At 39.0% G+C, this 23,715-nt stretch overlaps 1 non-coding gene across 1 annotated transcript; it reads left to right on the top strand.

Moving 5' to 3' along the window:
* The first annotated feature begins 16,685 nt into the window (after positions 1 to 16,685).
* LOC130983362 (small nucleolar RNA R71) lies at positions 16,686 to 16,792 on the top strand. The gene has a single exon (XR_009087358.1). It is a non-coding gene; the product is annotated as a small nucleolar RNA R71 (small nucleolar RNA).
* The last annotated feature ends 6,923 nt before the right edge of the window (positions 16,793 to 23,715 follow it).

Genomic DNA, 23,715 nt, shown 5'->3' with positions numbered 1-23,715 from the left:
CTTGCTTCCTTTGTCCTGAAATCAAGCAAATAAAGTGCATCAAAGCTCTAGCCAAAGTCATGAGATTATGCATCATCAATTTATCATTCAATTCTAGCAAAAATCCTCATGAAATCATGTGAAATTCACAATAGTTACTTGAATCAAGGTGTAAGTGTATTTTCATCCAAAACTTGCCTTATTCACTAAGAAAATGCATGAAACTAACCTAAAACAGTAAAGAAAAGGTCAGTGAAACTGGCCTAGATGCCCTGGCATCACAACACCAAACTTAAAGGTTGCTTGTCCCTAAGCAAGTACTGAAACATAGGAAGAATGAATGAAAGAACAAGAAGATAATATAGAAGTAGAATTCCTGGTTTATGGGGTTTCATGCATAGCAACTTAGGTTCTTTCCTTTACTAGGTTTCAGGCCTTTATCAAGTCCTTGGTCACTCTCTTGATTGCATCCTTTGAGACTTCTTAATTGTTGATCCTTCCTTCTTTTCCAAGGTTTATTACATTCTTCTTTTGGCTAAGTGCTCTGTAAGAGGGCGACTCTTTATAATAAGCTTTCAGCCAACACTCCCGAACCTTTTGGTTCAAGGTGCTAGATGTTAAGACACCCCTAAGGACTTACTCCCTCAAGTCTCTTTCCCTCATACATACACACCACAGGCACATGGTTTGTTATTTTTCTTTCTTGAGACCTTGGTGTCCAGCACCTCTTTGGGTTACTAAGTGTTCTGTAGCAAAGGTCACTCTTGATAGTGGACTTTCAGCTGATAATCCCGGATTAGTTAATCCAAGTTACCAAGTGATGAGGCACCCTAAGAGCTTATTCATCCAAGCATATCCCTTGCACATGAACACCACAGACACATGCCTCAATTTTAAAACCCTGGTGCCTAGCATTGTTTCTTATTGTGTTTCTTTCCTTTTCACTTTTATTGCTTTTTCTCTTTTCTTATTGGGATCTTATTATTTAGTTAGTCTCATAGGATGTGTTTCAAGCATAGGATTCAGGATAGATAATTGCCTTCTTTCCTTGTTTGGTGAACTAACTTAGCTTACTAATCACCCTACCACTAACATTCAGAATTCACTTCATAAAATAACTCCACTCTTGTTCTTTTCATAACATTTTCTTTTTGATTAGCTTAAAGGACAGGCATACAAGCAAGCAAGACAAAAGTAAACACTAGGGACATTAAGCTCAATAACATGGACCTAAGCAATGAAAACCTTAAATGCAGAATTGAAAATCCTAAGCTACTCATGGAAGCATGTTCTATTTCATACATAATTTTCCTTATTTAAAGCTGTGAATTAGATAGAACTAAGAAGGAACTTCACCACCTTTTACTTATTTGAATGCTCATGTTCTTCTGCTTCCTTGTCCTCTTTATGTTCACTTTGTCCGCTTGTACTTCCTCTCATCTGATTCATTCTAGCTATTTTCCAATCTTCCAGTGCCTTCCTTACTGACTCATGACTCTATTCGGCCCTTTCACGCTCCACTCGTGCTAATTCATCCTTTCCATCCTCATATTTTGTGATCCCAGGATGCAATACAGGTAGTTGTCCGACTAGGTACCCAAGCCTGGCTTGGGTATTTACATGATATCCAGTCTCACTCATGTAGACTCCTTTCGAGAATGCTCTGTATTCATCGAAAAGATTTGCCTGTTCTCTTTGTTTCCTATGCATCTCATGAATGTGTGCACCTTGATGTGCTTGGATGTTGATTAGCCTTTGGATGGCTCCTTGTTGTTGATCTTGCCTCTGGTTCAGGTTATGGAAGGATTCACTCCATTGTCTCCCTTGTTCCAATTGCTGGTCCATTAATTGTTTTTGCTATTCCCCTTGATGATTCATCCATCTAGAGAGTGATTCTTCTTGGCGGTCCATTAATTGCATTTGAAACTCTTTTTGTGCCCCCTGATTTTCCATGCATTGCCTAGATAAGGTATCAATAACCTCTTGTAATTGGTGCATGCTTAAAGTGGCTAGGGCTTGCTCCTGTGGATGTTGTCCTTCTTCAGCTTGATGGGTTGGCCTCTTTCTTACCCTTCGTTGAGGTAGTGGAGTTGCAGTAGCATGCATCCGACGATAAGTGATTGGAAGGCCAACCTTTATCCACTCGGGGTTTTCATCCTCGAATATCACCCTAGCCTGGTTACAAAGACGGAGAATAGTGCTGGGATAACCCAACTTTCCTCTAGAATCGCTCTTCTCAGCAAGCTTCCGAATGCCTTGGGCTATGAGTTCATGAACCTTGATTTCTCCTCCCTTCATTAGGCATTGCACCATTGTTGCTCTCTTAAAGTTTACCTCTGAGTTGTTTCTGGCTGGGAGGATGGATCTCCTTACGATTTCAAACCACCCTTTAGCCTCAGGGAGTAGGTCTCCTCTTTTTATAAATCTGGGTTTCCTATGGGGGGTCTTTGTCCCAATCTGCTCCTTGCACACAGATATCCTGTATAATCTGGTCATGGTTGGGTTTGTTGTCCATTCTTGAGTGATAGCTCTCTTCTACAAAGGGTATGCTTTGCAACTTCAGCACTCTCATGATGCTCATGGGACTAAAATCCACCATGACCCCTCTCACGAAACTTGTATAGGATTCATCCGCCTTATCATGTCTAATTGCATTTGCATAAAACTCTCTCACCAGAGTTGCATTCACCCTTGTAATCGGATCAGTGAGGAGCTCCCATCGACGTTTTTCCACCTTCTCTATGATTTCTAGGCACTCAGTTCGTGTGGCTTGAAAGCCTAATTCATATATGATTTCTTTTTCAGCCATCCATCCAAATTATAGTGCATGGTAAAAGGTTCTAAATCACTTTTCATCAAAAGAAGGCTGTTCTATGGGCTCCTTCCCTCTTCTCCTTTTAGAGCTGGATGAAGCCATAAGTGACGGTTAGTATGGTTGTGGCTCGCAAAGCGTGGCTAGAAGGGTGTGTATAAAACTTTTGGTGGATGATAAAATGTGTGTGTTCAAAAGAAGGGAATGGAGATGAATGAGAACAAGAAGTGTGCGGAGAGGTTGCGAAATGAGGATCATTTATATAGAGGAGTGATGTGTGTTTGAAAGGTGTGGATTGCTAGTGTTGTTTTGTGATGAACGGTTGGGGCTTGATCTTGGATGAGCACAAGGATCACCCCTTTTATGAAGGTCTTGGTTCGATCTCCAAGGCTATCCACTTTCCAATGTTGCATGGCAACATTTTCCAAGATACTCCCCTTGGAGACAAGTGTATACGTTCTTTGGCATAGTGGCCGAATCTCCCTTCCTTGATTGTCCTATCAAGTACCATCAATGTCCTTTTTGATTTCCTATAAAAAAAAAGAATGCAAATGGTTAATTGAAATTTTTGGTGGGAAGACTTAAGGTGTGAACTAGCTACTAAAAAAATCTTTTTCTTTTGTTTTTAATTAACCAAATGCTTTTCATGAATGCAAATCAATCAACCACTAGATCTCTCATGCATGCAACATTGGTACACCAAACTTGTTTGTGATCATATGGTGCAACAAGTTTCGGGAATAATTTCACCTCATAAAGTGTGTTCAAGCCCACTTGGTGTGCCTTGAACACCAAACTTATCATATACTATACGCTGCATGTAAGGGGGTCTTATATTGTTTATCAAAATTGAATTAGAATCCATGAACTTTGCCTTATTATTACTATTTGAGATTAAAGGAAGAGGGAGTAGAACATGGGTTGCCTCCCATGAAGCGCTTCTTTAGCGTCATTAGCTTGACGTTTGGTCCTTGTCAAGGTGGCTGATAGTGCTTGAAATCTTCCCCCCTTGCAGTGAAGCTATTTCCATTGACCTTGCTGATAAGCTCCACATGCTCTAAGGACAAGATTTTGTTGACGGTGTACACTGGAGGCAGCTGAGATAGAATAGTGGCGAGGTGAGGTGGTATAGATGGAAAGTATGTAGAGACCACTTCATCTCCTGGCGAGAAATCTTCTGTAGGTATTTTCTTGTTTTTCCATCCCATTGGGACCTTTTTTCTTGTGTCCGTTTATGTCACCTTGTTCCTTGTGGTTTCCTCTTTGAGAGTGGTTTTAACGCTAATGAGCGGATAATTTATACGCTTTTTGGCATTGTTTTTAGGTAGTTTTTAGTAAGTTCAAGCTACTTTTAGGGATGTTTTCATTAGTTTTTATGTTAAATTCACATTTCTGGACTTTACTATGAGTTTGTGTGTTTTTCTGTGATTTCAGGTAATTTCTGACTAAAATTGAGGGACTTGAGCAAAACTCTGAAAAAGGCTGACAAAAGGACTGCTGATGCTGTTGGAATCTGACCTCCCTGCACTCGAAATAGATTTTCTGGAGCTACAGAATTCCAAATGGCGCGCTCTCAACGGCGTTGGAAAGTAGACATCCAGAGCATTCCAGAAATATATAATAGTCCATACTTTATTCGGGAATTGACGATGTAACTTGGCGTTGAACGCCAAGTACATGCTGCTGTCTAGAGTTAAACGCCAGAAAAACGTCATGATCCGGAGTTGAACGCCCAAAACACGTCATAACTCGGAGTTCAACTCCAAGAGAAGCCTCAGCTCGTGGATTGATCAAGCTCAGCCCAAGCATACACCAAGTGGGCCCCGGAAGTGGATTTATGCATCAATTACTTACTCATGTAAACCCTAGTAGCTAGTCTAGTATAAATAGGATAAGTTACTATTGTATTAGACATCTTTTGACAGTTTAACCTCTTGACTGTTTAACCTTTGATTATTCGGTCTCTTGATCACTCAGGGGGCTGGCCATTCGGCCATGCCTGAACCTTTTACTTATGTATTTTCAACGGTGGAGTTTCTGCACACCATAGATTAAGGGTGTGGAGCTCTGCTGTACCTCAAGTTTCAATACAATTACTACTACTTTTTATTCAATCATCTCTTATTCTTATTCCAAGATATTCATTCGCACCCAAGAACATGATGAATGTGATGATTATGTGACGCTCCTCATCATTCTCACCTATGAACGCACGTGATTGACAACCACCTCCGTTCTACTTGCAACCGAGCTTGAATGTGTATCTCTTAGATTCCCCAACAGAATCTTCGTGATATAAGCTAGATAGATGGCGGCATTTATGAGGATCTGGAAAGTCTAACCTTGTCTGTGGTATTCCGAGTAGGATCCTGGGAATCCGAAAAGTCTAACCTTGTCTATGGTATTCCGAGTAGGATTCCGGTAATGAATGACTGTGACGTGCTTCAGACTCGCAAGTGCTGGGCGTTAGTGACAGACGCAAAAGAATCAAGGGATTCTATTCCAGCAGGAGCGGGAACCAACCAGTGATTACCCGTGCTGTGACAGAGCGCGTGAGCGTAGTTTTCACTGCGAGGATGGGATGTAGCCTTCGGCCAGTGTGATGCCTCCAGACGATTAGCCATGCGAGTGACAGCGCAGAGGACCATTTTCCAGAAAGGGTACAAAGTAGCCATCATCGAATGGTGAACCCCTATACACAGCTTGCTATGAAAAGGAGTAAGAAGGATTGAGTTGAAGCAATAGGAAAGTAGGCGTTCTTGAGCCATACAGTATCTCCATTCGCCTATCTGAAATTCCCACTAATGAATCTGCATAAGTATTCTATCCCTTTTATTATTTCTAGTTTATTATTAATTTTCGAAACCATAAACCAATTTAATCTGCCTAACTGAGATTTACAAGGTGACCATAGCTTGCTTCATACCAACAATCTCTGTGGGATCGACCCTTACTCACGTAAGGTTTATTACTTGGACGACCCAGTACACTTGCTGGTTAGTTGAACGGAGTTGTGAATTCAACCGGTGCCATAATAATGATTTCATACAAATACAAAGAATATGGATCACAATTTTGTCCACCAAGTTTTTGGCGCCGTTGCCGGGGATTGTTCGAGTATGGACAACTGACGGTTCATCTTGTTGCTCAAATTAGGTAATTTTCTTTTCAAAAACTTTTTCAAATTTTTTCTTTTCTTTTTTGTTTTTTTTTCAAAAAAAAATAAAAAAATAAAAATATTTTCGAAAAAAATTTAATAAAAATCCAAAAAAATAATAAAATCATAAAAACTAAAAATATTTTGTGTTTCTTGTTTGAGTCTTGAGTCAATTTTTAAGTTTGGTGTCAATTGCATGCTTTTAAAATTTTTTCTTGCATTTTTCGAAAATCCCATGCATTCATGATCTTCAAGTTGTTCTTGATAAGTCCTCTTGTTTGATCTTGATATTTTCTTGTTTTGTGTCTTTTCTTGTTTTTCATGTGCATCTTGGCATTCATATTTTCCATGCATTAAAGATTTCTAAGTTTGGTGTCTTACATGTTTTCTTTGCATAAAAAATTTTTCAAAATCATGTTCTTGATGTTCATCATGATCTTCAAAGTGTTCTTGGTGTTCATCTTGACATTCATAGCATTCTTGCATGCATTCATTGTTTTGATCTAAAAATTTCATGCATTGAGTATTTTTGTTGTTTTTCTCTCTCATAATTGAAAATTCAAAAATCAAAAAATATCTTTTCCTTATTTCCCTCCAAATTTTTGAAATTTTGGGTTGACTTGGTCAAAAATTTTTAAAAATTAGTTGTTTCTTACAAGTCAAGTCAAAATTTCAATTTTAAAAATCTTGTCTTTTCAAAATCTTTTTCAAAAAAATCATATCTTTTTCAATTTTTTTTATTTTATTATTTTAGAAAATTTTAAAAAAATTATTTTTCAAAAATCTTTTTCTTAGACTTTATATCTAATTTTCGAAAATTAGCTAACAATTAATGTGATTGGTTCAAAAATTTGAAGTTTGTTACTTTCTTGTTAAGAAAGGTTCAATCTTTAAATTCTAGAATCTTATCTTGTAGTTTCTTGTTAGTTAAGTCATTTTAAAAAAAATTAAATCTTTTTCAAAATATATTTTTCTTAAAACTTTTATCTTATCTTTTTATCTTATCCTTTTTAAAATTTTATATTTTTCACAATTTGATTTCAAAATATCTTATCTAACTCCTTTTTCTTCTTATCTTTTTAAAATTTAATTTCAATATCTTTTTCAATCAACTAACTAACTTTTTGTTTGTTTCTTATCTTTTTCAAAACCACCTAACTATTTTTCCCTCTCTAATTTTCGAAAATATCTTACCCCTTTTTCAAAAATTCTTTTTTTTTTAATTAATTAATTGTTTCAAATTTTAATTTTAATTTTAATTTTATCTTTAATTTTCGAAAATTACTAACCCCTTTTTCAAAATTAATTTCGAAATCTCCCTTCTCTTTTCTTCTTCTATTTAATTATTTATTTACTAACACTTCTCTTCACCTCTCTCCATCTAAAAATCCGAATTCTTCTTCATTCTTCTACCCCGTTCTTTTTCTACTAACATAAAGGAATCTCTATACTGTGACATAGAGGATTCCTCTTTCTTTTCTTGTTTTCTTCTCTTTCATATGAGCAGGAACAGGGATAAAGGCACTCTTGTTGAAATTGATCCAGAACCTGAAAGGACTCTGAAGAGGAAATTAAGAGAAGCTAAAATAAATTATTCTAAAGGTAACCTTTCAGAAATTTTCGAACAAGAGAAGGAGATGGCAGCCGAAAATAATAACAATGCAAGGAGAATGCTTGGTGACTTCACAAAGCCAACGTCCAAGTTTGATGGAAGAAGCATCTCCATTCCTGCTATTGGAGCCAATAACTTTGAGCTGAAACCTCAGCTAGTTGCCTTAATGCAACAAAACTGCAAGTTTTATGGACTTCCATCTGAAGATCCTTATCAGTTTTTAACTGAGTTCTTGCAGATCTGTGAGACTGTGAAGACGAATGGAGTTGATCCTGAAGTCTACAGACTCATGCTTTTTCCTTTTGCTGTAAGAGACAGAGCTAGAATATGGTTGGATTCACAACCCAAGGATAGCCTGGACTCATGGGATAAGCTGGTCACTGCCTTCTTGGATAAATTCTTTCCTCCTCAAAAGCTGAGCAAGCTGAGAGTGGATGTTCAAACCTTCAAACAAAAAGATGGTGAATCCCTCTATGAAGCTTGGGAAAGATACAAGCAGCTGACCAAAAGATGTCCATCTGACATATTTTCAGAATGGACCATATTAGATATATTCTATTATGGTCTCTCTGAATTTTCGAAAATGTCATTGGACCATTCTGCAGGTGGATCTATTCACCTGAAGAAAATGCCTGAAGAGGCTCAAGAGCTCATTGATATGGTTGCAAATAACCAGTTCATGTACACTTCTGAGAGGAATCCCGTGAATAATGGGATACCTCAGAAGAAAGGAGTTCTTGAAATTGATGCTCTGAATGCCATATTGGCTCAGAACAAAGTGTTGACTCAACAGGTCAACATGATCTCTCAAAATCTGAATGGATGGCAACATACATCCAACAGTACTAGAGAGGCAGCTTCTGAAGAAGCTTATGATCCTGAAAACCCTGCCATGGCAGAGGTTAATTACATGGGTGAACCTTATGGAAACACTTATAACCCATCATGGAGAAATCATCCAAATTTCTCATGGAAGGATCAACAAAAGCCTCAACAAGGCTTTAACAATGGTGGACGCAATAGGCTGAACAATAGCAAGCCATATCCATCATCTTCTTAGCAACAGACAGAGAATTCTGAACAAAACACCTCTAATTTAGCCAATGTAGTCTCTGATCTGTCAAAATCCACTTTCAGTTTCATGAGTGAAACAAGATCCTCCATTAGAAATCTGGAGGCACAAGTGGGCCAGCTGAGTAAGAAAGTCATTGAAACTCCTCCCAGTATTCTCCCAAGCACTACAGAAGAGAATCTAAAAGGAGAGTGCAAAGCCATTGACATAGTCAATATGGCCGAATGCACAAGGGAGGAGGAGGACGAAAATCCTAGTGAGAAAGACCTCCTGGGACGTCCCTCAAGCAAGAAGGAGTTTCCTATTAAGGATCCAAAGGAATCTGAGGCTCATATAGAAACCATAGAGATTCCATTAAATCTCCTTCTGCCATTCATGAGCTCTGAAGACTATTCTTCCTCAGAAGAGGATGAAGATGTAACTGGAGAGCAAGTTGCTCAATATTTAGGAGCTATCATGAAGTTGAATGCCAAGTTATTTGGTAATGAGATTTGGGAAAGTGAACCTCCCTTGCTCATTAATGGACTGGATACTTGGATTCAGAAAATTCTACCTCAAAAGAAACAAGATCCTGGCAAATTCTTAATACCTTGTACCATAGGCACCATGACCTTTAAAAAAGCTCTGTGTGATCTACGGTCAGGGATAAATCTTATGCCACTCTCTGTAATGGAGAAGCTGGGGATCATTGAGGTACAACCTGCCTTGTTCTCATTACAACTGGCAGACAAGTCATTGAGACAAGCTTATGGAATAGTAGAGGACGTGTTAGTAAAGGTTGAAGGCCTTTACATCCCTACTGATTTCATAATCTTAGACACTAGGAAGGAAGAGGATGATTGTATCATCCTTGGAAGACCTTTCCTAGCCACAGCAGGAGCTGTGATAGATGTCAACAAAGGTGAATTAGTCCTTCAATTGAATGGGGACTACCTTGTGTTTAAGGCACATGGCCATCCCTCTGTGACAGAGGAGAGTAAGCATAAAGAGCTTCTCTCAGTTCATAGTCAAGAAGAGCCCACACAGTCAAACTCTAAGTTTGGTGTTGTGAGGCCACAACTAAACTCTAAGTTTGGTGTTAAGACCCCATATCCAAACTCTAAGTTTGGTGTTGGGACTATACAACATTGACCTGATCACCTTGTGGATCCATGAGAGCCACTGTCAAGCTATTGACATTAAAGAAGCGCTTGTTGGAAGGCAACCCAATTTTATCTAATTTTTTTTTTATTCTATTTTATTGTTATTTTATGTTTTATTAGGTACATGATCATGAGGAGTCACGAAAAAAAATCATAAAAATTAAAAACAGAGTCAAAAACAGCAGAAAAAATTCGCACCCTGGAGGACGCACAGGCTGGCGTTCAACGCCAGTAAGATGCATCTGGCTGGCATTCAATGCCCAGAACAGAGCATCATTCTGGCGCTGAACGCCAGAAACAAGCAACATTCTGGCACTGAACGCCAGGAATGTGCCCAAAGAAGAAAAGCTGGCGCTGAACGCCAGTAACAAGCATGAAACTGGCGTTCAACGCCAGAAACATGCTTTACATGGGCGTTGAACGCCCAGAATGTGCACCAATGGGCGTTTTAATGCCAGAATGATGCACGAAGGCATTTTACATGCCTATTTGGTGCAGGGATGGAATTCCTTGACACCTCAGGATCTGTGGACCCCACAGGATCAACTCAGGATCTGTGGACCCCACAGGATCCCCACCTAACATATTCCCACCTTACCTCCTAATCCTATTTTTGTGATTTCTCTTCCCCATGTCACACTTCCCAACAACTTCAATCTCTGAATCTCTCTTCCTAATAAACACTCTTTCCCAAAACCCTTCACCAATCACCTCAATTCCTCTTCCCAATCAACCCATTCACCACTCACATCCATCCACTCTTCCCCATAAACCCCACCTACCTTCAAAAATTCAAAACCAATTTCCCACCCATTCCCACCCTAAATGGCCGAATACATACCCCCCTCTCCCTATAAATACCCTTCCTTTCTACTTAATTTTCACACAACACACCCCCTTCTTCTTCACCTAGGCCGAACCTACCTCTCTCCCTCTCTCCCATATTTTCTTCTTCTTCTTCTTCTCTTCTTTCTTCTCTTGCTCGAGGGCGAGCAATATTTTAAGTTTAGTGTGGTAAAAGCATAAGCTTTTTGTTTTTCCATTACCATCAATGGCACCTAAGGCCGGAGTATCCTCTAGAAAAGGAAAAGGGAAGACAAAAGCTTCCACCTCCGAGTCATGGGAGATGGAAAGATTCATCTCCAAGAGCCATCAAGACCACTTCTATGATGTTGTGGCAAAGAAGAAGGTGATCCCTGAGGTCCCTTTCAAGCTCAAGAAAAATGAGTATCTGGAGATCCGACATGAAGTCTGAAGAAGAGGTTGGGAAGTCCTAACCAACCCCATGCAACAAGTCGGAATCTTAATGATTCAAGAGTTCTATGCCAATGCATGGATCACTAGAAACCATGATCAAAGTATGAACCCGAGTCCAAAGAACTATCTTACAATGGTTCGGGGGAAATACTTAGATTTTAGTCCGGAAAATGTGAGGTTGGCGTTTCACTTGCCCATGATGCAAGGAGATGAACGCCCCTACACTAGAAGGGTCAACTTTGATCAAAGGTTGGACCAAGTCCTTATGGACATTTGTGTGGAAGGAGCTCAATGGAAGAGAGACTCCAAAGGCAAGCCAATCCAACTAAGAAGACTGGACCTCAAGCCTATAGCTAGAGGATGGTTGGAGTTCATTCAACGCTCCATCATTCCTACTAGCAACCGATCTGAAGTTACTGTGGATTGGGCCATCATGATTCATGGTATCATGATTGGAGAGGAAGTAGAAGTTCATGAGGTCATCTCCAATGAAATCTACAAAATAGCCGACAAGCCTTCACCCATGGCAAGGCTAGCTTTTCCTCACCTTATTTGCCATCTATGTTACTCAGCTGGAGTTATCATAGAAGGAGACATCCTCATTGAAGAGGATAAGCCCATCACCAAGAAGAGGATGGAGTAAGCAAGAGAGACCCCTCACGGTTCTCAAGAGATGCATGAGGAAGCTCATCATCAAGAAATCCCTGAGATGCCTCAAGGGATGCACTTTCCTCCAAACAACTATTGGGAACAACTCAACACTTCCTTAGAAGATTTGAGCCACAATGTTGAACAATTAAGGGTGGAACATCATGAGCACTCCATCATTCTCCAAGAAATAAGAGAAGATCAAAGAGCAATGAGGGAGGAGCAACAAAGGCAAGGAAGGGACATAGAAGAGCTTAAGGACATTGTTGGTCCTTCAAAAAGAAGACGCCACTAAAGGTGGATTCATTCCTTGTTCTTTATTTCTTTCTGTTTTCGGTTTTTTAATGTTGTGTTTATCTATGTTTTGTGTCTTTATTTCATGATCATTAGTATGTAACCATGCCTTAAAGCTATGAATAAAATCCATTAATCCTTCACCTTTCTTAAATGAAAAATGTTTTAATTCAAAAGAACAAGAAGTACATGAATTTCGAATTTATCCTTGAATTTAATTTAATTGTATTGATGTGGTGACAATACTTTTTGTTTTCTGAATGAATGCTTGAACAGTGCATAATTTTGATCTTGTTGTTTATGAATGTTAAAATTGTTGGCTCTTGAAAGAATGATGAACAAGGAGAAATGTTATTGACAATTTGAAAAATCATGAAATTGATTCTTGAAGCAAGAAAAAGCAGTGAAAAGCAAAGGCTTGCGAAGAAAAAAAATGGCGAAAAAAAATAGAAAGAAAAAGAAAAAGCAAGCAGAAAAAGCCAATAGCCCTTAAAACCAAAAGGCAAGGGTAAAAAGGATCCAAGGCTTTGAGCATCAATGGATAGGAGGGCCTAAGGAAATTAAATCCAGGTCTAAGCGGCTAAATCAAGCTGTCCCTAACTATGTGCTTGTGTCATGAAGGTCCAAGTGAAAAGCTTGAGACTGAGTGGTTAAAGTCGTGATCCAAAGCAAAAGAGTGTGCTTAAGAGCTCTGGACACCACTAACTGGGGACTCTAGCAAAGCTGAGTCACAATCTGAAAAGGTTCACCCAGTTATGTGTCTGTGGCATTTATGTATCCGGTGGTAATACTGGAAAACAGAGTGCTTAGGGCCACAGCCAAGACTCATAAGTAGCTGTGTTCAAGAATCAACATGCTTAACTAGGAAAATCAATAACACTATCCGAAATTCTAAGTTCCTAAGAGACGCCAATCACTCTAAACTACAAAGGAAAAAGTGAGATGCCAAAACTGTTCAGAAGCAAAAAGCTACAAGTCCCGCTCATCTAATTATAATTAATATTCATTGATATTCTGGAATCTATAGTATATTCTCTTCTTTTTATCCTATTTGATTTTCAGTTGCTTGGGGACAAGCAAAAATTTAAGTTTGGTATTGTGATGAGCGGATAATTTATACGCTTTTTGGCATTGTTTTTAGGTAGTTTTTAGTAAGTTCAAGATACTTTTAGGGATGTTTTCATTAGTTTTTATGTTAAATTCACATTTCTGGACTTTACTATGAGTTTGTGTGTTTTTCTGTGATTTCAGGTAATTTCTGACTGAAATTGAGGGACTTGAGCAAAACTCTGAAAAAGGCTGACAAAAGGACTGCTGATGCTGTTGGAATCTGACCTCCCTGCACTCGAAATGAATTTTCTGGAGCTACAGAATTCCAAATGGCGCTCTCTTAACGGCGTTGGAAAGTAGACATCCAGAGCTTTCCAGCAATATATAATAGTCCATACTTTATTCGGGAATTGACGACGTAACTTGGCGTTGAACGCCAAGTACATGCTGCTGTCTGGAGTTAAACGCCAGAAAAACGTCATGATCCGGAGTTGAACGCCCAAAACACGTCATAACTCGGAGTTCAACTCCAAGAGAAGCCTCAGCTCGTGGATTGATCAAGCTCAGCCCAAGCATACACCAAGTGGGCCCCGGAAGTGGATTTATGCATCAATTACTTACTCATGTAAATCCTAGTAGCTAGTCTAGTATAAATAGGATAAGTTACTATTGTATTAGACATCTTTTGACAGTTTAATCTCTTGACTGTTTAGCCTTTGATTATTCGGTCTCTTGATCACTCAGGGGGCTGGCCATTCGGCCATGCCTGAACCTTTTACTTATGTATTTTCAACGGTGGAGTTTCTGCACACCAAAGATTAAGGGTGTGGAGCTCTGCTGTACCTCAAGTTTCAATACAATTACTACTACTTTTTATTCAATCCTCTCTTATTCTTATTCCAAGATATTCATTCGCACCCAAGAACATGATGAATGTGATGATTATGTGACGCTCATCATCATTCTCACCTATGAACGCGCGTGATTGACAACCACCTCCGTTCTACTTGCAACCGAGCTTGAATGTGTATCTCTTAGATTCCCCAACAGAATCTTCATGGTATAAGCTAGATAGATGGCGGCATTTATGAGGATCTGGAAAGTCTAACCTTGTCTGTGGTATTCCAAGTAGGATCCTGGGAATCCGGAAAGACTAACCTTGTCTGTGGTATTCCGAGTAGGATTCCGGTAATGAATGACTGTGACGTGCTTCAGACTCGCAAGTGCTGGGCGTTAGTGACAGATGCAAAAGAATCAAGGGATTCTATTCCAGCAGGAGCGGGAACCAACCAGTGATTAGCCGTGCTGTGACAGAGCGCGTGAGCGTAGTTTTCACTGCGAGGATGGGATGTAGCCTTCGGCCAGTGTGATGCCTCCAGACGATTAGCCATGCGAGTGACAGCGCAGAGGACCATTTTCCAGAGAGGATACAAAGTAGCCATCGTCGAACGGTGAACCCCTATACACAGCTTGCTATGGAAAGGAGTAAGAAGGATTGAGTTGAAGCAATAGGAAAGTAGGCGTTCTTGAGCCATACAGTATCTCCATTCGCCTATCTGAAATTCCCACTAATGAATCTGCATAAGTATTCTATCCCTTTTATTATTTCTAGTTTATTATTAATTTTCGAAACCATAAACCAATTTAATCTGCCTAACTGAGATTTACAAGGTGACCATAGCTTACTTCATACCAACAATCTCTGTGGGATCGACCCTTACTCACGTAAGGTTTATTACTTGGACGACCCAGTACACTTGCTGGTTAGTTGAACGGAGTTGTGAATTCAACCGGTGCCATAATAATGATTTCATACAAATACAAAGAATATGGATCACAATTTCGTCCACCAAATGCCCATCTCATATGACTCTGGTGGGTCTGGTTCCTTTTGGATTACACTTGGCTGTTGCTCCTTCTGATCACATTGGTTGTTAATCATAGGAGTCATGAAGTGTGGTGCTTGTGCTCCCTTGTTTAGCTCTGCCGTCAGCTCTTTTGTTTGCTTTTCCTCTGACTTTTTGTTATCATGGTCTGCTTCTTGTGAGAGGTTGAAAACATTGAAGGTGAGCTGATCATCATGTATTCTCAGCACTAGCTCTCCTCGCTCCACATCTATGAGTGCTCTAGCTGTGGCTAATAAGGGCCTTCCCAGAATGATGGGGTGAATAGGATTTTCATCTATTTCCAGGACAACAAAGTCTGTAGGGAGGAAGTAGTTCCCAACCTTTACTAACACATTCTCAACCACTCCTAGTGCCTGTTTTTGAGTTTTGTCAGCCAATTTGATGATTACATCTATGGGTGTTAGCTCATTAATTTGAAGCTTTTTCATGAGGGATAGAGGCATTAGGTTGATACTTGCTCCCAAGTCACAGAGTCCCTTATCAATCATTGTTTTTCCTATGGCACAGGGAATGTGGAAACTACCTGGATCCTTCTTCTTTGTGGGTGGCCCTGGTTGAATGAGAGCACTACAATCCCTTTTTATCTTTATTGTTTGTCCACCTTTCAATGAACTCTTTCTGGCTAATAGCTCCTTTATATACTTTATGTAGGAAGGCATTTGCTGGAGGGCTTTAATAAATGGTATATTTACATCAAGAGATGCAAACATGTCGAGGAACCTTGAATACATTCTCCCTGCTACACCACCTTTAAGCCTTTGGGGAAAGGGTGCATATGGGTTCAGTATCTCCCTTCTCTTTAGTTCTTCCTTGAGTGTAGGTTGGGGTGCATGGTCTCTTTCTTCCTGGTTTCCCTTTTGACTGTCTTGGAGGTGTTCTACTTCCTTCATACTCCTCTCATCACTTGTGGTGATCATCTTACATTCTTCCCACCTTACTTTCTTTGTTTCTCCTCTTGGGTTCTTCTCCGTGTCACTGGGAAATCCATCAATGGGTTTGGGAATTTGTTGAGATAGATACCCTACTTGGGACTCCAGTCTCTTGATGATTTCTCTTTGGTTTTTGATATTGGCTCGCACTTCTTCCTTAAACACCTTGTTGTCTTGGACTTCTCTACATAAATCTTCAAGTAGAGTCTCAATTTTTAAAAGTCTATCGTTTGTTAGTGATGGTGGATTGGGGTTAGGTGGGTGAGAAGGGTGGTTAGGTGGGTGTTGATAGGATCTCTGTGAGGTATGTTGGTGAGTTGCATTGTTGTTGGAATTGAGGTTGTGGCGTCTCTAGTCTTGACCTTGGTCTTGTTGATTTTCCCAACCAAAGTTGGGGTGATTTCTCCATCCAGAGTTGTAAGTTTTGGAGTATGGGTTATGGATTTGTCTAAGTGAGTTTCCAACATAGTTGGCTTATTCCCAGTCACCTTCTTCTCCTATATTCACTCTTTCTTGAGATGGTGATGAAGTGATGACTGCTGCAACTTGGTTTTCCTCTACCTTTTTGGTGAGATTTGCTAGCTGCTTGGTGATCATCTTATTTTGAGCTAGCAATGCATCCATGTGGTTCAGCTCCATTACTCCTCGAGTATTACTTCTTTCAGAGGCATAGAAATAGTCATTCTCAGCTACTGTTTCAATGACATCTATGGCCTCTTCAATGGTTTTCTTCTTGTTTAGAGAGCCCCCTAATGAATGATCTACAGCCTTCTTTGACTCATAGGAAAGACCTTCATAGAAAATGTGAAGTTGAACCCATTTATTGAACATATCTGGTGGGCATCTTCTTGTTAAGTCCTTGAACCTCTCCCATGCCTCATAGAGAGTCTCACCATCTTGTTGCCTGAAAGTCTGCACCTCAGCTCTCAGCCTATTAATTCTTTGAGGATGGTAGAATCTTGCCAAAAATTTGTTCACCACATCTTCCCAATTTGTTAAGCTCTTCTTTGGAAAGGATTCAAGCCACTTGGATGCCTTGTCCCTGAGTGAAAAAGGGAACAAAAGCAGCCTATAGACATCTAGGTGGACTCCATTAGACTTCATAGTGTCACAAATTCTCAGGAAGATGGTTAGATGTTGATTGGGGTCTTCTTGAGCACTTCCTCCAAATGAGCAGTTGTTTTGAATAAGGGTGATGAGCTGGGGTTTTAGTTCAAAGTTGTTGGCATGTATGGTGGGCTTCTGGATGCTACTTTCACAGTTTCCTGGATTTGGATTGATGTAGGAGCCTAGAACTCTCATTTCTTGCCCAGCATGATTTGCAGGGCCTTCTCTAGCATGGTTGTGAGCTTCTCCTTCATGATTGTTTTCCAAGTTCTCTTCCATATTAGTTTTAAAGTACTCTTCCTCTTCCTCAGTACTAACAACTCCTTTCCCTCTTGCTTCCCTCCTTAGTCTCCGGAGGGTACTTTCAGGTTCTGAATCAAAGGAAGTTGAAGCTCCCCCTCTTCTCCCTGTCATACAACTAACAAAGCACACATCAAAAGATGAAATGAAGAGATTATTCTTGTTAGAGTGATTGTTAGTGTGAGTGATGCAAATTATCAAACAGTTATTGGGTTAGTGAGCAGAATTGTAGATAATAACAAAGAAAGAAAGAAAAAAAGAGAGGGTAAAGCGGATGAAGAAGAAGCTAAAGAAAATGAAGATAAATGACTGAATAGAGTAAACAACAAAGGAAAAAAATGCTCAATCTAGTGAGCTTCCAACTTAATCATTGTTGATACAAAATCAATCCCCGACAGCAGCGCCATAAACTTGATGCATGAAAACTTGTCTCTCAACAAATTTCCCTTCGGCAAGTATACCGAATTATCGTCAAGTAAAAACTCACAATAGAGTGAGGTCGAATCCCACAGGGATTAATTGGTCAAGCAACTTTAGTTGGAAGAGTATGCTAGTTGAGCTAAAGAAAATGTAGTTTGAGAATTGCAGAAAATTAAATGGCGGGAAAGTAAATAGCAGAAAATAAAGTGCAGAATCTTAGATGGGGATTTGGGAAAATGAGCATGAAAATAAATGGCAGAAAGTAAAGAGAATGGGTAAGATCATAAATGGGGAATTCATTGGGCTCAGGAGATGTTGTATTCTCTGGATCAAATTCATTTTCATCTCTTCCTCAATCAAAGCATCTATTGATCTCCTTGGCAATCTTAAGTGATTGGGTTCCAATTCCTTGGCAACCCAATCTCTCTAAGCTTGAACAATTGCCCAATTCTTTGATTTAATTGCTCATGAGAAGAGATGAAGTGTGGTCACTGATTATACCACATGTATTTCCAAATCAAAGTGTTGGGAGGATTACATGTCGCTATATCCGCCCAGACTCCAATTTGGTCCAACATGAGAAAGCATTTCTAGCATGATCTCCTCATCCCTTTTCCAAGGCTCAGAGGAGATCCAATTATGGAGAGTTTCTTTTCCAAGACAACTAACCAATTGAATTAAGATCGAAAGCTTTCTAGTAAATCAAAAGAGAAGAAAGAAGAAGAGAATGAAAACTATAATTGATCCATCAAATTACAACAGAGCTCCCTAACCCAATGAAAGGGGTTTAGTTGTTCATAGCTCAAGAAAGGGAAAATGGTAGAAAAGAATACATCCCTAGCTGAAAGTGCAGAAAAGTAAATATACAGAGGGTAGTTCTCCAAAATGCCGAGCTCCTCTATAGTTCAAAACTACTCCTATATATACTACTTCTCTTGATCTTCTAGTGAGTTCTTCAAGTCTTGGATGTGGGCCTTAGATCTTGAGTTGAAGCAGTTACAATCTTTAGTGGGCTCAGCTTGCAGAGAAGTATGAATTAGGCATGAGCGTTAGTGAAGTTAACGTTAAGTGACATTGTGGGTTCGAGAACATTAGTGGCAATCACATTTTTCACTAACGTTCCAACCCCATATAGCCCACGTTAACTCCAACATTAGTGGCACCAACATGACCACTAACGTAGCCTTGTAAACCTTCACAAGCGTTATTGGGACTCACCTTTCCCAATAACGTTGCCTTATAAACCTTCACAAGCGTTATTGGGACTCACCTTTCCCAATAACGTTGCCTTGTGTCCTTTGTCCCTACGTTAGAGTTCACGTTAGTGTAACGTTAGTGTAACTAACGTGGCTCTTAACGTGGTTATGCCTCACCTTCGAGAGCGTTAGTGACACTTACCTTTGTCACTAACGCTCCAAGTGCCCCTACTCTCCACGTTAGAGCTCACGTTAACTAAGTTAACGTGGCCACTAACGTGGTAGTGAATGCCATCTCCAACGTTAGTGACAAAGGTGAGTGTCACTAACGTTGGCTCATCAATCTTAGCTCCACGTTAACTTTCACGTTAGTGGTCTTAACGTGACCACTAACGTGGGCAATGCTAGTTTGATCCAACGTTAGTGACAAAGGTGAGTGTCACTAACGTTGGCTGTTCCTCTCTTCCACGTTAGAGTTCACGTTAACTAAGTTAACGTGACTCTTAACGTGGCTTATTGCCAAATCTTGGAACATTAGTGGTGTTCACCTTTACCACTAACGTTGGAGCTTTCTTGTGTCTCCACGTTAACTACCACGTTAACCTAGTTAACGTGGTGATTAACGTGGGCTTATGATGGCTTCGCAGGCGTTATTGGTGATCACTTTTCTCATTAATGTTGCAAGCTATTTACCATTCCACGTTAGTGGTCACGTTAACTAGATTAACGTGAGTACTAACGTAGTTCTTCCTTGCTTCCTTTGTCCTGAAATCAAGTAAATAAAGTGCATCAAAGCTCTAGCCAAAGTCATGAGATTATGCATCATCAATTTATCATTCAATTCTAGCAAAAATCCTCATGAAATCATGTGAAATTCACAATAGTTGCTTGAATCAAGGTGTAAGTGTATTTTCATCCAAAACTTGCCTTATTCACTAAGAAAATGCATGAAACTAACCTAAAACAGTAAAGAAAAGGTCAGTGAAACTGGCCTAGATGCCCTGGCATCACAGGGTTATCATAGATGACGTACTAGTTTGAGTGAAGTGAATCGCGGGTTTTGGGGACGTTGGAGACTATTTCTCGAGGCTATTCAGTTGTGTGTCTTGAATTTAGTTCGAGTCGACCTGTTCTTTCATAGCCTAACTTGAGGTTCTTGTTTGCTAATCCTTTAGAAAGGTGGTTTGATTTTCCAACTCTATTCCTCTATTCATATGCATCCTTGTTTGATCTTAAAGTGCATATGCTTGTTTGAAACCCTTGTTGCATCTATCTTTCTTTGTTTGAGTCCTTATTGATTCATGTATTCCTTGCTATAGCTTTGAACTTGTCCTATTGCGTTGTGCATTTTAACTCCGGATTCCGAGTCCATTCTTAGAGAACTTGTTGACTCAGATTTTCTCTTATTTGACAGTGATCACAGCCAATTTTGAGATTTTTATAAAAATTACTATTGACTAGATATACACTTATCTATATGTGGAACCCTGAAGATTTCTTATACAATTTGACAACTATTTATTTCTAATTCCTCGCCTATACTTTATCTGGTTTGTGGAACTGCATTTACTTTAAGTACAATTTGATTTTTCTACTAATTTTACTACAGTTCTAATGCACATCTTCATTTGATTATGTATTTAGGTATTTTTCAAAATTCTGGAAAGAAATGATTTTTCGCTTACTTTGATTGAGTTCCGTTTGATAAACTTCACTTGATTTATTTTTAAATTGAGTTTGATATAGCATACCCCATTGTTTGTGTCATTGTTATTTCTTTTGAAAATGCTGGACTCATGGCTTTCTTCTTACGAACAGACTAAAGTCTTCCTTAAGCCTTCCATCTCCATGAATGTCAAGCTTGACCTTATTTTTAACTGATCTCTTACATCTTGTAAATATTGCCATTGATCTTAGTTTTTCCTTTTTGTGAATCTCATTCTTATATGAGTAAGTTTGATTCGTTTCAAAATAGTGCATCATTTATCCTCTCATTGTCTCTACCAGAGTTTTTAGTCAAAGATTTATCCTTGGGAAATTACTAATGATTGAGTTGTCTTTTTCTATAACTTTTGTATTCTTTTGGATCAATTGAAAGCTTATTTGATGTCTCATGCCTAGTGGATCTTGTTTGAACTATTTTGGTTAAGATCTTTTCTTGTATGGCTTGACTCCTTTTCAAGTAAATCCTAATCTTCTTGGATATTGTTGTAAGATGGTGATTTCAAGTATACTTTTGGAGACTTGTTTTGAATTTTATAAAGCAGATTGAATTCTTTATGAAGAAGTTCTAAATCGAACTTATTTTTCAGTTGCTTGGTTATAATTGAAACCATTGTTCAATTTTTGACAAAATTATTTTGAAGTTGACATGCGCTATTTTAAATGAGGGTTTGAAAAGTTTCCTTGTTTAATGGAAACCTGTTCATTTGTAACACACCACTTATTTCCTTTACCAAATTGTAAGCAAATTTTTATCTCGGAATTTCTTTTCCAAAAAGAGTTTAATTTTCTCTTTCGTCCTTGTTATGAATGTTCTACACGCTTGTTCAAATGTGGACTTTGAGAATTTTTGAGCAAGCATTTGATTTTTCTTTCGAGTCTTTTGAACTACTTTTGGTTAAGATTCTGCACCTAACTATCTTTCTAAAATATTTGAGGAACTATTTTAGCTCTTAGCTAAACTTTTGTACAGTTTGTTTTTAAAACTCTACATGATCTACTTCAACATGAAAGCGTATTAAAAACAAAGCCACGTTTATGCTTTTATTTTTCTTTTGAAGGAGGCTTGGTGCTTAACTTTTCTTTTAGATTGCGAAGTGATTTTTTTGCAAGTTTTTTATTATTTTGTGAACAATGCATTCGGAAGCATTTTAATCGTGCTCTTGAGTTCTGTGAGCTTTGTCTTTGATTTGAGAAATTCTTCTCTATAAACCTCAAACTTCTTCGACTCAGCTTGAATTTGTTTCAAACCAATGCGCTGATTTTCTTCCTATGGATCTTATTGAATTTCTGTGATACAAGGGTTATCTTTGAAGTTGTCAATCGATTTATTTCTAGTAAACTTCATTGGTAGAGCGTCTTTGTTTACCTGGATTGGATATATTCTCTCAAATCTATGAGTATTATTCTTGACATGTGTCCCTCCTTTCTGAATCTGGTATCCTTCTGAGTAGACTCGAGAATTGTTTTGATATCACGTGCGACTTGTAGACGTAGTAACGCGATGCATTAGTTCTTTAAGATGTGATATGTATATATGGAAGGTGAAGCGGTAAGTGTGTAACGTTATGATGAGTTGTGGGTGCTTTGTCCCTTGCAAACGAGCTTGCGGTTGTTAGGCTTATGATCGGGTATGAGGTTGCAAGTGCTTAATGGAGTTGGAAAGTTGAAGCTTTGATGTTGATATGAGATTAGTGTGCGGATGTTAAGTACATCGTTTTAACTCCAGCCTATTTTATAGCCTTCGATGCCTTACTTTACTATCACATGTTTGAACCATGTCATCTTTGCTTCGTGAACGCCTATCTTGATTTGCACCCTATTTTGGCACCTCAAGTTTTTGTGAGGCATTGAGATCATATGACCTTGTGTATTGAGCCTATCTTGTAACGTTTGCCTTGCAATCACACTCCTACCTTTGTATCTTTATGCATACGATCACCCAAGTATTTAGAAACCATATATATGTTTATATTTTGAGATATTTTTGCTTCTTCCTTAAATGTGTTCAAGGGTGAACTGATATGAAAATTCTTTCATTTTGTATCAATTTTTGAGGGCAAAAATTTTTATAAGGTGGGTAGAATGTAAGACCCAGAACCTTTGAAAAGTCTTTTTATGATCAAGTCTTAAATCATATGGTTATTTATAGCTTTAATTTCAGAAATTATTTTATTAAAGATAATTAAGGTAAGTTTTGATTTATTGAATTTGAGGCGAGTTATGGTTATTATCCAATTTTATAATTATTAGATTATTTTCTATATTTTGATTATAAAGTTGATAGTGGTGAAATAATACGGATTTCTGTATGGTTTGGATTAAATAATTAATATTTTAAATATTAGTACTGCTACTTTGGAAAATAAATGATTTAATTATATTATTCCTAATTATTTGATTTGGACATTTTATTGAAAATAATTGGTGCAATTAATGAGCAAATAGTATTTTTATAGATATTATTGTTGGGTTTAAATTGGGTTTCAATTACTATATTATTCCCAATTTTAGGTGAAATTACCATAGTGTCCCTAACCCTAATTTTGCCACACCTATCCTCAAAAACCCTTCTCTTCATGTTGCGCAGCCAACAGCCTCTCCTTCATCCTCTTTGCTGTGCAGCCTTGTGATGAACACACACACACCCACTGCTCTTGAGAAGAAACGAAGAAAACAAGCGAAGGGATCCAAGAAGAGGGAGATCAAAATCGGAAGGGAAGGGGGCTTCATCTCACGCCGTGCAGTCGCGTCGTGCCTGTCACGAGTTCGCCGCCACCACCGCACCGTTGCGCCGTCGCCAGAAAGAGCAGAATTGATATGGGGGTTGGCTCGCGAGTGAGGGTGGTTGTGAGCTTGGAGCTGCCGTGCCATCGTCACCATTGCATCCACGCTGGTTGTCGCCGCTGTGATGCACCTGAGAGGAGAGAAGTCGCGCTGGAAGGCTGGCTGCCAGGGGCGCTGTTGCTGCGAACCAGCCGCCGCCGTGCATCCTCGTTGTCGCCACTGACCGGCCAAGTTGCCTCGCCATGGTCACCGTTGATGCCAGGGCATCTTGGCCAGTTTTACTGACCTTTTCTTACTATTTTTAAGGTAGTTTCATGCATTTTC

Source organism: Arachis stenosperma, chromosome 5, assembly GCF_014773155.1.
Source record: "Arachis stenosperma cultivar V10309 chromosome 5, arast.V10309.gnm1.PFL2, whole genome shotgun sequence".
NCBI classification, from domain to species: Eukaryota; Viridiplantae; Streptophyta; class Magnoliopsida; order Fabales; family Fabaceae; genus Arachis; species Arachis stenosperma.
This window is presented reverse-complemented; position numbering and strand designations above follow the sequence as displayed.